The sequence below is a fragment of the Oryctolagus cuniculus genome, chromosome 14, assembly GCF_051225735.1.
Source record: "Oryctolagus cuniculus isolate XC-2025 breed Fujian yellow rabbit chromosome 14, ASM5122573v1, whole genome shotgun sequence".
NCBI classification, from domain to species: domain Eukaryota; kingdom Metazoa; phylum Chordata; class Mammalia; order Lagomorpha; family Leporidae; genus Oryctolagus; species Oryctolagus cuniculus.
Genome location: NC_142880.1, coordinates 94,199,439 through 94,212,468, shown reverse-complemented (window position 1 = coordinate 94,212,468; position 13,030 = coordinate 94,199,439).

The window sequence follows — 13,030 nt, the reverse complement described above, 5'->3', positions numbered from 1 at the left end:
GGCTCCGCGCCCCTGCCTCCGCCTGGGCAGACGCTCTCCCAGCGGATCACCTCCTGTGACTCCTTTTTCCCTCTACTGCCGAAGAATGGTGGGGTTTACCACTCACGGGTGTCCACGCACAGCCTGAGGACGAAGCACGCACACACCCTCACACGCACGTGAGGCATCCTCTGGGAGGCGATGGCAGCCCAGCCGTGCTTCCTCCCGCACCAGCGCAGCGTCTGGCTCCGAGGAGGCAGGTGGCCCAGTGGACAAGGTCATTTACTCGGAAAGAAACGCTCCCGAGGAGATGGATGAGGTGTCTTCCCGCTGGCACATCTGGGGACAAGGGCATTCGCATTTCTGAATCCAGACTGCCTACGAGGGGGTGTTGGGCTGCTCGCCACATCATTCTTCATGATGTACCTGCTCATTATGTCTGGGATGAAAAATCGCGGTCGCCTGCAGAGGTGCTGAGCTCCGATCTCTGCGTCTCGGGCTGGAGGGCTTTTAATCGCGCTTGCGTCGTTCTGTGGAAGGCAGTTCCGGGCTGCTGACTCCTGTGTGAACTCGGCAGCTGGGTGAAGGTCAGGTTCTCACAGTCGTTCTCGGGTTGGTTCCTCAGTTGTGACGGGAACACCACCGGGGAGGCGGGCACGGCCCCTCTCACTTCCTGTGCCCCAGGCTGGACGGAGCCTCTGCCCCTGTGCCCCCCGTCACTGCTGCCTCCAGTGGCTGTGTTGCTCAGAGCACGTGGCCATGCAGAGAGGGCAGAACCAGGTGGACTGTGGGGCCCTGGTTGCAGCTGCTGCCCTTGGTGCATCCAACAGTGGGGGGCAAATGCAGGGAACAGCATTGGAGCAGGGAGGAAAGGCAGGATGGAGAAGGAGGAGGAGGGGGAGGAGGGGGAGGAGGAGAGGAGGAGGAGGAAGGAGGGGGAGGAGGAGAGGAGGAGGGGGAGGAGTTGGAGGAGGAGGGGGAGGAGGAGAGGAGGAGGGGGAGGAGGAGGAGGGGGAGGAGGAGAGGAGGGGGAGGAGGAGGAGGGGGAGGAGGAGGGGGGGAGGAGAGGAGGGGGAGGAGAGGAGGAGGTGGGAGGAGGGGATGGGGAGGAGAGGAGGGGGAGGAGAGGAGGAGGTGGGAGGAGGGGATGGGGAGGAGGGGGAGGAGTAGGAGGGGGAGGAGGGGGGGGAGGAGAGGAGGGGGAGGAGAGGAGGAGGTGGGAGGAGGGGATGGGGAGGAGAGGAGGGGGAGGAGGGGGGAGAGGGGGAGGAGGGGGAGGAGGAGGAGGGGGAGGAGGAGAGGAGGGGGAGGAGAGGAGGAGGTGGGAGGAGGGGATGGGGAGGAGGGGGGAGAGGAGGAGGGGGGGAGGAGGAGGGGGAGGGGGGGAGGAGGAGAGGAGGGGGAGGAGGGGGGAAAGGGGGAGGAAGGGGAGGAGGAGGAGGGGGAGGAGGAGGAGGGGGAGGAGGAGAGGAGGGGGAGGAGGGAGAAAGGGGGAGGAAGGGGAGGAGGAGGAGGGGGAGGAGGAGGAGGGGGAGGAGGAGAGGGGGGAGAGGAGGAGGGTGAGGAGGAAGAGGAAGAGTGGTTCTCCTGGTGGACGCGCTGTGGATCCCGCCTGCGTCGCCCTCTCCCTGCCCTGCAGGTGTTGCTGGCCCCGCCTGCCTCTGCCTCCTCTCCTCTTTCCACAGGCATAGAATGATGGGGCCGGGCGTCCACTCTGACACCCCGCACCCCAAGAGCTGACACCTGGGCAGCCTTCCGCCTCCTCCCAGCCTGAGGTCAGCTTTCTCCACGGATCTACGCTGCATGTATTTCCCCATCCCTGCCACACGAGTGGCCCAGCGGTCGCTCTGGGTTGAGTGGCAGGGCCTGTGCGATGTCATCTCCAGCCTCCTATCGCCTCCCCCTGCCCCCGCCCTGCTGCGGACGCTCCTCGGGGTCAGCTCCCCCTCCCCATGGTGCTCCACGCCCAGGGACTTGGCTCAGGAAGTCCCCACCCCAGCCCTCTGGAAGGGGGACCGGCTGTCACAGCTCAGCCCAAGGCTCACCCTTCTGTTCAGAGCCCGGGAGGGTGGGCCCCACCTGCACTGCCCAGGGCCTGGGCCTGACCCTGTTGTTGGGCATCAGAGCCCTGTGCCTCACGCCCCTGTGGGCTGTCCCTTGGCGCATGGTGCTGAACCACCCATGAGACCAGTGTGGCTCTCTTCCATGAGGATTCGGAATGGACTGAAGGCAGCGCCACTAGCCAGGCCTCCAGGGGGAGCCATGATTTTCTCTCTCAAAGCAAGAGGCCCAAGGAGCAGGGTGAGAGACGTGAGGGGCTTCTGGCTACAGTGCTGCTTGGTCCCTCCAGTAAGCCCTGGATTCCGATCACCTGCGTTCCTGACGTCAGAAAGTTGCTTGTGAAGTCAGAAAGAACCAAACGCAACCAAAGTGATCTCTTTTGCACTCTGCAGTAAAATCAACAGGCTGCGAGGACTCTCAGAGACAACCGTGGCCCCCAAGCCCGCGCGCTGGGCTGGTGGGCGCTGTGGCGGCCGCTGGGATCCGCTGGGATGACCCGGTGGTCCTTGCTCCACGCCACTCGCTTCCCTAGGCCAAGCCTCAGCGCAGGTGAGGGCAGGCAGGGCCCGCGGTGTCCCGGGGAGGGGTTCCCACAGCATCCAGCGATTGTCTCCCGAGACCCCAGGCAGCGGCACTGAACTAAATCCAGCCCAGGTTCCACTGCCGGCACAGCTGGAGGGAGCGGCTGCTGTTTGCTGACGGCTTCCCTCCTGCCAGCCCTGCTCTTGCATCTGTCCCGATCATGTGGCCTCCTCCGTGGGCCCTCGGGAGCAGATCTCTGGGTGTGACACTGGGCAGCCCCCTCCACGGCAGCTCTCCTAGGCCTCCCTGTATCTACCAGCGAAACAAAAATGGCCCCAGAACTGCCCTCTGAGTTATCAGACAGTGGGGCAAATGCACTTGGCCAGACGAGGACGCAGCAAAAGTGCTATTCCCATGAGCCTCTGCGTATTCAGTGAATTTCCCCGCGAGCCCGTGGGATCATCTGAGGCCTCCAGCCCCATCCTGCACTTCCCTGACAGCGCAGCCTGGGGATGGCTGCCAGCTCCACACAGGGACGTCAGGACAGAGCCCCTGTCGGCCGCTCTGTGCACCTGCCGTGAGCCGGTCGGCTGCTCTGTGCACCTGCCGCAGAGCCCGTCCAGCGGGCTTGAATGCTGCCCTGACAGCTTTGTTCTGTTCAAAATCCTGCAGTGGAAGTCAGTGCTTCCTAGATGGGGACGCTGGCCATTGTGGGAAGACAGCAGACTGGAAAACACCAGCAGTCTCTCTGCCAGAGGCCACTTCCGGTTCCTTTGGCGTGGCGAGGTAAACAGGAGGCGTCTTTGGAAAACCATGTCCCAGGTCAGCCCCGGCTCACTGAGACCGGAAGGCGGCAGGGCTCACCCAGGGGGCCCGCTGCTCCTAAAGGGGCCTAGATGAGAAGCCCAGGTAGGCGAGGGCTCTGGCTGCCTGTGTGTTGCTCAGGCCCCCACCCAGAATCCCCAGCGGAGGGACTGCAGAGCGGAGGGGAGGCGTGGGCCTGTGCTCTCGGAGTCCACTGGCCAGGGAGGAGCTCTGCCTTCCAGCAGCGCCTCCTGGCCCCTGTGCGACTTCTCGCGTCAGCCGGCCGTCACACTTACCCAGGGCTGGGATTTTGAAGAGGGGAGACATTCAAACTTTTGGTCAGATGTTTTGTGCCAACTCAGCAGGATAGAAAGAAGGAATCTCTGTGCAGGACGTAGGCAGCTGAGTGCAGTGACCTTGGACAGAGGACAACCCACACACGTGGTATCTCAGCATCGCCGACCCTGGCAGCCAGATGTTTCCACCAGAGCAGAAAGTAGACTGACCTGGGTGTCAGATGTGTGAGCCGGGCTCCGGAGCTCTGCGCGGGGAGAACAGCTTTGTCTGCAAGTCCAGGAGCCGCCGGAGCCCCGAATCCCGTGGGTTCTCAAGGCCAGCCGGGAAACGAGCCCGCACCACGGTGGTTATCTTATCTGCTCCTCTCGTGTCTGCTTTAGCAGACTTCCTGGGTGGTTTCTCCCCCTTGCTCTTCCCAGAGCTGGAGGTGAAGCCATCCGTTCCAACTGTGTGATACGTTTTTAAGCAAATAGTTACGTACAGAGCGAGCTACTGCCGAAATCTAAGGGAGCTCACAGAATCCGAAGGTTTTCATCCCAGGTCGTTGGTACCCGGGAAAAATGGGGTCACCGCATGGTGGGAATGTCATGGGAGCACACTCTGGAAAACGCTAGAACGTTCCCGCAAATGTCTTAGTCCAGGAGCTCCGTTCACCAGGCGAGGCTCAGCTGCGAGTCGTCTTACAAAACGCTGGGAAGGGTGTTTGCCAGATTCACTCCAGCTCCGCACTTCTGCTGCTGCGGCTGTTCCCAATGATTTCTGATGCCTGTGCGCTCGCCTTCAGCCTGGGTGAGGGGTCCAGGGGCAGGAAATGAGTCACACCCAGGCAGGACCCCTTTCTCCTGTAAGGACACTTGTCTGGCCTCATAAGCCCACATCACTTCAAGCTCTCGCTAGCTCTCAGCCCCCATGGAACTCTGCCTCAGCCTCCAAGCCCGGCAGGTGCACGGAATCCATTGTCCGCGTCTCGGGTCCCTGCGTGTGCCCTTGGCCGTGCACTGCCCGTCACCTCCTCTCGCTTTGCTCCGTCTCTCTTCCCCAGGCTTGACGGTCATTTTTCTGATTCCTCTGTCCTGCGAAATCATCTGTTTTTGGACCGTGCGTTGTAATTTGCCTGTGGTTCTAGCTGCCCTGGTTGTCACCCCATGTCTACATGTGTTTGCGAGATAAATAAAACTCTGAATTTTATGCTTCCCGTTAACATTTGTCTTAATTGTAGAAGTGAATTTAGCTGCAGAGGAGACAGAGGCACAGGCACGCTCACCTATTGCTGCCGTCACTGGTGAGCTGTTCTGGTCTCTGGAAGTCCATTTGGCAATATGCACCAAGAGCCCTCTTTGACCCAGGAAACGAACTTCTGAAAAATGTATCCTGTAAAAGTAACCCCAAACTCAGGAGCAAAACTACACACAGAGATATTCAAGACAGCATTACCCTTCATTGTGCCCAAAGGGGAAGGAATGTAAACATTCCATAATAGTAACAGGGCCTGTTAGGGTAAAGTGGTTTTTAAAATGGAAATAAATTCAAAGTATTAGTGTGCAGTCAGGGAGCAGGGGACAGACCATTGGCACGAAAGACTGATGGGAAGGAGTGGTCTGGATCAGGACGCTGAGCAGAGGGACGCTGGGCTGTGGTGGCCCACGCCCCCAGCTCCGATGGTTTAACACTGGTCTCTGTGCCAGGAGACAGCAGCGAGCGCTGACAGGGAGCCTGGGTCTTGTTTAGAGGCCCGGCTGGCAGGGGACCCGGGGCTGAGGCCCAGGAGCCATCTCTGAGCGTCCCTTCTCGGATGTCCGGTGTCCGGGCTGGGGTGGCCTGCGGGCTGAGCTGAGCCATGGCTGCACGTGGCCCCTCCATGTGTCGTGGGCTTCTTGGAGGGTTGCAAGGCTCTGAGGAGCGTTCTTGGTCAAGCATCTGGGAGCCTGCTCCCACTGCCTGTGGACTGAAGCAGCTTCGCGGGCAGAGACACAGACCTGGTCCTTTGGAGGGCACAGTGTCCAAAAAGCTGGGACCTTGCCGTCTGCATAGCCGCCCTGGAGGTGGGGTCACGCTCAGCCTGGCTTTTGTCTGAGACCTGAACACAAGGCCAAGGTGGTTGCAGCGATGCCGCTATGAAGAGGGTCCCCGGAGCAGGGGGCCTCACAAAGGCGACCACCGTCTTTCCTTCTGCCTCGTGCCTAGCTAAGCCTTCAGAGAAGAACTGACAACACAAACTGGCTTTGATGCCAAACCCTGGGGGCTCAGGGGCTCGGCAGCTGCTCCCCGGAGAGCTGCTCGGAGCAGGGGCAGGGGCCCAGCTGCTCAGCCGGCAGCTGCTCCCACTGCAGGTGGGGAGGATTTGCGTGCCGTTCACGGGTTCTGTGATTGTCCTGTAGGAATACTGCTTACAAGCCTGAGATGAGTCGGGGGCTCACTCTGCGCAATCCTGGAGGTGTTTCAGGAAATGGACCAGAATACAGGTGTATCAGACGTGACGTGTTCATATTCATCTGAGAAGGCCAGAGAAAATAATAGCCAGGAGCAGAGGCAATAAACAAATCTGAAATAAAGATGCTTTCCCTCGGAACCCACAGGGGCGACTCCAGGAGCCCCGCTGGGAGCAAACTCCATGGCCACGCGAGTGTCGGCACGAGGTGGCGTGGTGTGGGGGCGGAGCGGAGTTATAACCCCACAGTCTTTAACCACATCGAGTGTTTACAGGATCCAATACCATGTGCGTATTATGTAAGTAGTTAACGTACGACGTTGGTCAGGGATATATATGGTAAGAGAAAGTTTGCATATGTTCAGCACACAGTTCTGTTTTTCAAATATCATTGACCCACAGTTGGTCGAACCCTCAGATGAGGAGCCCACGGATTCAGGGATAGAGCAGTGCCTGTCTGAATCTATCATCTCTCTATCGTCTATTTCTACACTTGATCTTAGCCAAAAGGCCGAGAACTACTTCTATATCTATCATCTATCTCTGTATGTATCATCTATCTGTATCTAACTATCCTCTCATTTCTCCTTTCTAAAATTCGAGACTAGACTTTAAATACTACAAACACGAGAGTCCCGCTCATTCAATCATCCTGCATGTTTATCTCCCAACCTCTCGCGAGCTTTGCTTTGAGTCTCTCGGATCCTACCTGCGTGGGATTGCAGTTACTTGTCCGCTTACCTAACCTGTGCTAAACAGATGCCAGCATGTCTCTGCATACATTACATTCCTTGCATTCAGCCGTGGTCTATGCAAATATTTGCTCAGCTGAACTGAAGTGCATTTCTGGACACGCGTGATGGATCCAGCGGCCAAGGGTGCCCGTCACGGAGCTTTCCTCTGTACTTCCTCGTGCCCGCGATGCTGGCTACTTAGCTTACGTCACTGGTAACGCGAGGCAGGCCTGTGCTCATGACTTCCTAGTTCGTCTCTGTGATGCCTGCTTTATCACAGATGGGGAGTTGCACAATCCGCTTTAGCGTGAGTGGGCAGATCATACCATGGTCTTTAGGGAGGAGCACGGTGTTCTCCGAGACTAAGGCTGCCAGGTTCTCCACCAGTCCTGATGCCTGGTCCTTGGTCATGGCCTCTTTTTTTTTTTTTTTTTTTTTGGACAGGCAGAGTTAGACAGTGAGAGAGAGACAGAGAGAAAGGTCTTCCTTCCATTGGTTCACCCCCAAAATGGCCGCTATGGCCAGCACGCTGCGCTGATCTGAAGCCAGGAGCCAGGTGCTTCCTCCTAGTCTCCCATGTGGGTGCAGGGCCAAGCACTTGGGCCATCCTCCACTGCCTTCCCGGGCCACAGCAGAGAGCTGGACTGGAAGAGGGGCAACCGGGACAGAATCCGGCACCCCAACCAGGACTAGAACCCAGGGTGCTGGCGCTGCAGGCAGAGAATTAGCCTAGTGAGCCGCGGCGCCGGCTGGTTGTAACTTCTTAAACTATGGAAGAGTTGAGTAGGGACGGGACAGAGGCCAGTTAGGGAGCTGTGGATGATGTGACCAATGCCTGGGACGTTCTGCTTCCTTTTCTTGCTAAAGACCGTTTCTCCTGAACATTTTTGATCAACAGTAGCACGTGTACAAGCCGGGTGCCGGTCAGCGCGTCTCCTCTCTCTGTGTGTGGCCTGCAGCTGTTCCCTGCTGGTGCCTTGTGCAGCGCAGCGCGTGGCCGTGGGCGGAAGGACTCCCTGCTCCCGCCCCGTCTGGTCCTGCTTTGTGCCTCGTACCCTCCCCTCCCCGGCCCACACTTCCAGCTCCTAGTGGATGCCGTCGACGTCCAGACGGACATCGTTTCGATCTTTGCACGTGAGCGAGAACGTGCCGTGTGTGTGTATAGTGATCTCCAGTTCTGTCCACTGTGCTGTACGTGCCCAGTTTCACTCTGTCTTGTGGCCGAGTAAGAGTCCACTGCGCGTAACTACAGTTTTCTTTCCCGCTTATCCACGTCTTGTCCGTGAAACGGGGTTTACGATACCCGTCTCACCTACAGCACGAGCTGGTTTCCAGAACCAGTAGAAAACAAAGCTGTGGTTTGACATGTGGGAGGAGTGGCAGGCACACTCTCGTGGGAGGAGTGGCCGAGGCCCCGCTCCGCGCCCCCAGCTGGCCGAGGCCCCCTTTGCACTCCCCTGGCCCCTCAGGGGTCTGAGTCACCACTCTCCTCACAGCCTCCTGGCTCCTCCATCACGCAGCCTCAGGCGCTTTCTCAGCACGGTGCCGCGCGATGCAGTCTGGGCCGTGAAGCACCTTGGTCCAGGCGTGTGCCTTCCACACGGCCTGAGGGATGGCACTCGAGTGGACGGAGCAGAACCTCGCAGGAGGCAGGCAGAGAGCAGGGCACACACGGGCCACCCTCGGACCCCGGCTTCCACCACTCACCGGGAGCCCCTCTTCTCTTCTCTAACCCCCGAGCCTCAGGTAGGTGAGGGGCGTCCAGGGAGGGGCGTGGCCCGGAGTGGGGTGCAGGTGGCTTCTGAGCTCACACACCACAGGCCCCCATTCTCCAAGGGGGCTGGGGGAGGGGCTGGTGGCTCACCTTCCTCTCCTCTCACCCGTGGTTTTGTTTTCTGAATTCAAGTTCCTCCCTTCCCCGGAAACGCTACCCAGTTGGAGACCCGCTGGTGCGTCTGGAAGCTCCTTGACCAGCTGCAGCCACTGCCGGGAAGCCCGTCGGTAAGCAGCCTGCTTTGTTGAGAGGCGGAACTTTTCCTGAACACGGAGTGCTGATGAATCTGGAGAGACACTTCTTGGTTCGACCAAAAGCTTAGTCTTTAGGCCGCACCGACACAGAAAGAGGCAGCTACATCAATCAATCAATCGATCAATCACCTGAGAGTGTGTGCACATGATGCACTGCACCAGGCTATCCGTCTGTGTGCCTGTGGTCCTGCCCGGTGACGTGTGTCATTCTAGGTCATTCTAGTCATCCCTTTCTAGGTGACGACCACACACCAGTGCCATGAAAGCACAGAACCTACACGAAACAGCTTCAGGCAGAGAGGAGACTCGTTAGCGGAAGACTCAATAACACACACATACCTTTCTATAAGGAACAATTAGGGGCCGGCGCTGCGGCTCACTAGGCTAATCCTCTGCCTGCAGCGCTGGCACCCCAGGTTCTAGTCCCAGTCGGGGCGCCGAATTCTGTCCCGGTTGCCCCTCTTCCAGGTCAGCTCTCTGCTGTGGCCCGGGAGTGCAGTGGAGGATGGCCCAAGTGCTTGGGCCCTGCACCCCATGGGAGACCAGGAGAAGCACCTGGCTCCTGCCTTCGGATCAGCGCGGTGCGCCGGCCGCAGTGCACCGGCCATGGCGGCCATTGTAGGGTGAACCAACGGCAAAGGAAGACCTTTCTCTCTGTCTGTCTCTCTCTCTCTCTCTCTCACTGTCCACTCTGCCTGTAAAAAATAAATAAATAAATAAATAAAGCAAAGAAGAGGAGGAGGAGGAAGAGAGGAGGAAGAGAGGAGGAAGAGAGGAGGGGGAGGAAGAGAGGAGGAGGAGAGGACGAGGAGGAGAGGAGAAAGAGAGAGGAGGAGGAGGAGGGGGAGAAGGAATGCCTGCCTCTCTGTTCAAAGCCATTGGACAGCTGCTAGGATAGCAAGGGCTCGCGGGCCACATTCTCAAAAGGGATCCCTGGCATGGATGCCACTTTCCCCTCAAGGCACCTGTGGGGTGAAAGTCTGAGAATCTGCACAGAGCCCTCAGCAGGACAAGCCCCGGCCTGGGGAGGGTGCACAGCTGCTAGTTCACACTCCCAGGGTGCTGCTTTGTTCCACAGCCTAGGGCGCTGAGGCCCTCGCCCACTCAGTAGAGACCTAGGGAGGGGATGGGTCCAGTTCCCGACGGCCCTCCACAGCCCTGCACTCGTCCAGTCTAGGGTGGCAGTGGGTTTGGTGGACAGAGTCGCTCGAGAGTCACTAACCGAAGAGAGGGTGAGGTGGCCCCGGCACTCACACAAGCCAGTTCTGGAGAACACAACCCCAGGGAGCGATCGGCGACTTGGAAATACGCTGGTATTTTTCCAGTCTACTTGGGTGCAGAAGTCACATTGGAACCTAGTGACAGCACGCGTTTTATATACCTTAGCTATCTTCCACAGGGCCATGGAACAGGAACAGTTGAAAACGGAGTGTTTCTGCTTAGCAACATCACCAGACACGTAAGCTCTGGGACAAACGTGCTGGCTCCGGCCGGCTCCAGCCTGGACCGGGTTCTCTGTGCGCTCGCCTGTCCAGGTTGCTTCCTGGGAGCCGAGCAGAGGCCCATGCGCTTCTTCCTGCTTTTAAAGCACCCTCATGGCTTCTTGGCCTTTTGGCCAAGATGGCGTGTCGAAGCACCCTCATCCATGTGCCTCCAACAGCCGCCGCTGCTGGGTGAGACACGCCGGGTGACATGTGACCCAGCCGTGAAGGGGGGGCTGATGCCTTCGCCAACACAGAGTGGTCTGTGCTCATCACCTCCGCACACACACTGACGTGGCTCTCCTCCTCCTCCTCTGTGCCTGCACATTTCACCAAGTCCCGCCTTCCCACGTCCACACTGCCTGACCGAATCTCCCTCCCGGCGGCCTTCGGAGCTCGGTGGGTTGGGTTCAGTATTTCCCCTGGCTCCTGTCACCCCACAACTCTTGTGTCCCAGCAACCTGAACCCTGACTTTCTTTCCTTTCCTGACTCAAAAACACAGACTGGTTCGTGTATTTTCTCGTGAAAATGGGAACATATAGATTGAGTTTCTAGAGTGGCATCTTTTTCAAAGGAGTGTAAGATGAAGGTGCACACGTCTGCAGCCTGTTAGAGGCCTTGAGGATACATCTTTTCAGTAAAAAGATTGTCTTTTTATTTGCTTTGATTAAAAACAGCATTCCCTGCTGCCTCATAACTCACCGGGCTCCATCTCTGCTCAGTAAGCGGGACAGCGCGCATCACAATGAGCTCCGTTCAACACATCAAGGGGCACAGTCTCAGAAAGGCCCCCCGCAGACTGCGAGGGGCTGCACTTGGAAGATCACAGGCGGTCAGTGTCTTAACATCTTTATTCTTAGCCGTCTGCTCAAACTGCCTCCCGGGACAGGGGCCCTCCCGCTCCGTGTCCACTGAGCCGAGAGCCGTGCGTCCTGGCTGGTGTGCAGCACGTCTGGCTCCTGCGGTGCACGGCTGGCTGTTGACATGCATCCCCGCCGCGTTCACGTGGTCAGAGGCGGAGAGAGGATGCGGCGGTGCCAATGCCTCGGTGGTGGGCATCCTTAGGTGCACTGAGACCTGAGTTAGGGCAGCAGGGCTGTGGGAGTTAGGAAATAAAAAAAGAAGGCAGAAAACAAAACCCATCAATTCCAGAATGATGCTGTTGGCGGTGGTGATGACGAGGATGGCCTTGAGTGTAATTTGAGGTCACTCTGTCTTAGGTGACTACTTCTAATGTATTCATATTTAATCCTTAAGTCCAGGGATGTGGCTACTAATATTAGTTTGGGCCAATACTCCTACATGGCCTTTCTCTAGCACAGGTCAAGAGTGAATCAACTATTTGAAGTACCTGTGATCCTCGTACACACACTGGGTTCCGGGCCAAAAGACACACTTGGTCTACGACCGACACGCTGAGGACGTGGGTGAGTGGTTCTGCCTTCGGCTCCCAAGGAACAGTGAGGTTCTTTTTCAATGCTCAGTGCTTCATTTATTCCATAAGCTTTTGTCACAGATACTGTAAACAGAATCTGTTTTGAGCACTGCACATAAAAATCTGGTCCAAAGGGTTTGGTAGAATGTCTCAAGGAATTTATTTCCAATTCCCCCATGAACATTTAAAGTTCTTACGTTTTCAGGTTTCACATCCGTAAATATATTTCCCCCCTTTTTGTGTGAAATACACCATACACATAAAGTGTACAAATTATAAATATGTTACCCTGGGTTGTGACCAGCTGAACACTACTGTGTGAGCAGCACGTCAGCACCCCAGCCTGATGAACCACCACACGACTTCTCACTCTCTCATTTGCCAGTTTCTGAGTTTATATAGGCAGGATCTCAGTGTTGAATTCTCCCGTTCCTGGCATTTTTCATTCAACTTACATTTGAGAGATCCAGTCGTGTTGTGGCACACAGTACACAGCTGTAATCTGTTCATTTTCATGGCTTCGTGGTCTTTGATTGTTAATATTTCACCATTTACTGTGCATTCCATAGCTGATAAGCACCACAATGACTTCCCCTGTTGGGCATTATGAATCCTGCTGCCACAGTCACAAACACATCTCCTGGTGCACTTGTGTGTGCGTTTCTTCTGGGTGTAGATCAAAGAGTATAAGGCTGAGGCATAAGGCAGGCATTTACTGTAATTTAGTGGGTCACGCCAAATACTTTTGAAAGTTGTGCTAGCACTTGCTGCTGTCAATCTTTCAAGTGATCCATTTTGGATTCTGTATCATGATATTCGACTGCAGTCTTTACGTATATTTCCCTAGATGACTAAAAAACACATTTTTATTAATATATTTATCAGTTGGATGTACTCTGGGGAATCTCTGTTCAAATTGTAGGGAACATAGGGAACAATAATCTAAGGGGTTCTTGGACGGAAGGGATCTCTGGAACAAAACACAAATTAACAGAAACAAAACAAACACGAGCTGATTAACATGCAGGTTTCATATGTATTTGTATAATATTCACATATATGTACTCTAACTGTATAATATTTTTGCATTTTTGCAGAAGTGACAAAGGTATAGGGATTTTGAACCTTGAGAGGCCCCAACTTACAGGAAAGCAAGTACATAGCAGGTGCATTAGTGAGCCTTCCACCCCTGTCGCCAACACCTGACCCAGGCGACTTGGCAGGAAAGAAGTATACTGGGGCCCGTGGTGTTGATGTTCA